This window comes from Austrofundulus limnaeus, unplaced genomic scaffold (genome assembly GCF_001266775.1).
Source record: "Austrofundulus limnaeus strain Quisiro unplaced genomic scaffold, Austrofundulus_limnaeus-1.0 Scaffold1156, whole genome shotgun sequence".
In the NCBI taxonomy this organism is placed as follows: Eukaryota; Metazoa; Chordata; class Actinopteri; order Cyprinodontiformes; family Rivulidae; genus Austrofundulus; species Austrofundulus limnaeus.
In genome coordinates this window covers 57,834-60,963 of record NW_013953558.1, presented here as the reverse complement: position 1 = coordinate 60,963, position 3,130 = coordinate 57,834, and the positions used below count along the sequence as shown (strand labels likewise).

Sequence of the window (3,130 nt, the reverse complement as noted above, 5' to 3'; positions counted from 1 at the left end):
ATCTAAAAGTTGAAGGGGAAGCCTTTAAATATTAAAGGTGTGGTCTTTAATTCGGCTTTGACAATGTGACTTTTTATTAAGTAAGTAAATAGTAAGTGGACCGCTCATGCAGACAACTGATTGTCGAGTTGGCAGCTAATGCTAACTGGCGGAGCGTTGCAGAAACAAAACGCCCTATTATTTACATGAATGATATTTACTCACCGTCGAGCAACGGATTGTCTAAGGAGGTGGAGTCTGTTAACTTGTTCTCATCAGGAAGGTATACCAGGCGTCAATGAATCCCAACCTGGTGAGTATGGCAGCGGCTACATTAGCGGCACTATTATCGCAAATACAACATCAAGTTCTGATGGTACTTAACAACTCACCGCAGATCCTCAGGTTTTAGGGATGAATTTGTTCAGTGATAAGTCGGGTTGGAGATTTTAGATTGTTTTATTAACAACTGACGCCACAACCAACAGTGAGCAACAGCACCGTGGAAACCCAGAAATACACAAGAGGGTCCCAGCGGTTAAAGGGACGGCTTAAAGGGAAGGTGGTTGAGGCGTGGCGGTCGCGTGGGTTACAATGGCATGAATCAAATTAATGACATCCTTCCAAAATGCTCAACTCGTCACAGAGTTGCACCTAAATGACTTCAATATACTACTTTAGGCAATCCACTTATTTCAGTCGTTCAAACTTTATTGCACAGTTTGTCTGATGCTTTAGTTTTGACACCCACCACTTCTGGCAAGGTTCACATTGTTTAATGTTTACATGTCACGGGACGTGCATGATTTAAGTGGGGAGGCTGTAACCCGGGGTAAAATCTGCCCTTAGTCCCACCTTTGCTGCTCCATTGGTTAGAGTGACAGTCAGTCACACAGTGYATTCAGCCAATTAACGCACCTGAGGTATTATTTGGGCCTGCTCTAGCTTTCCCAGTCAGGTGTGAGGGGGAGAGCTGGAGACAAAGGAGCTACAGGTTGGTGCTTCCAAACAATCAGTTCATCTCTTTGTTTGTTCTGCATTTTTTCAAACTTACAATATAAAAATCATGTAGATCTGAACATCCAGTGAGCTTGGAGCCACGAAGCTGTCATGCACTGAACTATAAATGGAATTGGTGAGTAGTGAAGCCAATGTTTGTTTTGTTTAGCATCTTGGTGGTGGTAGTCAAAGCTAATTGTTTATCAATTGTCATTTGATCTAATCTTTTTAAATTCAACATGATAATGAGATGAATGTTTTATTTTGTCTGAAAGATTAGATTTAGGATATAATTGCATTTATTTCTGAATGTAACTGAAACAGTCTAGTTAACTAGCAGGCTGGTAATTTACTGGTCCTGTTTATTTTAATACAGGCCAGGTGACCCTTTTTAGGGTTAAAAGATGGCGAGCTTCTGAGAACTGGCTGGGGCCAGGAGAACCTGAGATTTACTCCATACTGGTCTGGTAGGAGGCTGTTGGTCTGTATTTCCCCCTCCATCTTACCATTCGGACACACAATTCACTATTCATCTCTTCATCTGAAAAAACTTGCGCTTGGACATTGTCATCTCAAATATCTGGACAATTCAACTATGGACTTTTTGAATGTGTGTCGGTCAGACACTGTACTGACCAGTGAGGAAATTTAAGACGGTTGTGCACAAATGTATAGAAGATCTACTGCAGTACTGTGTATATTTTGTATTTATTATTTTGGTTTCTATGTATGTTTGTCTTGTGGTGGTCACTTTAATTTTCTCTTTAAAATACATGGTATTGAAAGCAGTTATTTTGTGTTGTTTTTATTGATTACTGACAACAGCTCCAGTAGACCAATTTAGTCTTCTGATTTATTCCATCTAGTCTTTTTGCACATTAAATAGTGCTACACAGGGTCAAGGAGGCAAGGCAAAAATGAGGCATGGGACAAGAATGCTGGAAAATCACTGACAAGGCAAATGACAATCTGGCAAGGAACTATGGATAGTGACTGAGTTAAATACAGCATGGAGCAGGTAAGTACAATGAGCTGATTACTGAGAGGGTGGAACTGCTGAGAAACTGTGAGGAGGAACAGGAGCAGAGCTTGACTGTGGTTGTAAAACATAACAATAATAGCACTATTCCTAAACAAATCAAACACAACAATACCACTGGTATCTAGAATCGAAAGAACAAACTAACTCAAGTGCTATATTCTGCCACATCACATGTAGATTGGCAGATCGACATGAAAGATTATCTCAAAGATTTTCTCAGAAAAAATCCACAATTATACTACTGTGTTCACAGTAAAATAAAAAGTGATTTACATAAAAACACAATGAAAGCATGATAATCAGATTCTCTGTGATTTTTTTCTACCATTATAAATCTTTAAGGCATGATAAGAGAAAAGAAGTTGTTCCACTTTTCCTGTGACAGTCATTATCATGATTTAAAAATGCATGAACATTCTTAGTTAAATGACAAATGAATCACAAACAGAAGAGATTGTTTTGTCCATTATCTGATTAAGAGAAGGGAGGGGTTCTCTTCCACGGTTAGAATGACCTGTCATGGCCTAAATAGAGTTCAGTTTGTAACAGAGTTCCTGTCTTCTTGTCAGGCCTGCTTAGAGGCAGAAAATCTTGTTTCTTCACTCGAGGCGACCCCTACAGAATGTCCATTGTTGCTGGCGGTAACCATGGAGCCATTAAGGTGGGTTACAGTGTGGGCGTCACTGTTATAGGATGTTGTCGGCTTACTGTGCTTCAGTTGTCGGAACAGCACGGTGTCACCAATTTTGAGAGTGTTGTACTTGGCACGATGACATACATCCGCATCAAGTTTCATCTTTGCCTTCGTAGTCCGGTCCCGGCTCCTGGTCATGCATGTGTGCAACAACCTTTTGCAGGACTCTGTCTGTGAGGGTTGCCTTTTTGATGTCAGCTAAAGCCATGGCTTTGGGTGTGGCATGCTGTGCCAGGAAGTTAACATACTCTTCAGCTACTTTTGTTGCTCTTGTGTGGTTTCCGGTCTGTATGGGGATTTGATGCCTAGACATGTAGTCAGTTGGGTTATCCATTCCTTTCCTGTAGACTACTTGAAAGTTGTATGGTTGGAGCCTTAGTCCCCATCATTCGATTCTTGCAGGTGGTTTTGAACAT

At 40.8% G+C, this 3,130-nt stretch overlaps 1 long non-coding RNA gene across 1 annotated transcript; it reads left to right on the top strand.

Annotated features, from left to right (window-relative positions):
• Positions 1–928: 928 nt before the first annotated feature.
• Positions 929–1,550, top strand: LOC106534376 (uncharacterized). The gene is made up of 3 exons (XR_001312339.1): positions 929–973; positions 1,052–1,114; positions 1,355–1,550. It is a non-coding gene; the product is annotated as an uncharacterized LOC106534376 (long non-coding RNA).
• Positions 1,551–3,130: the final 1,580 nt, after the last annotated feature.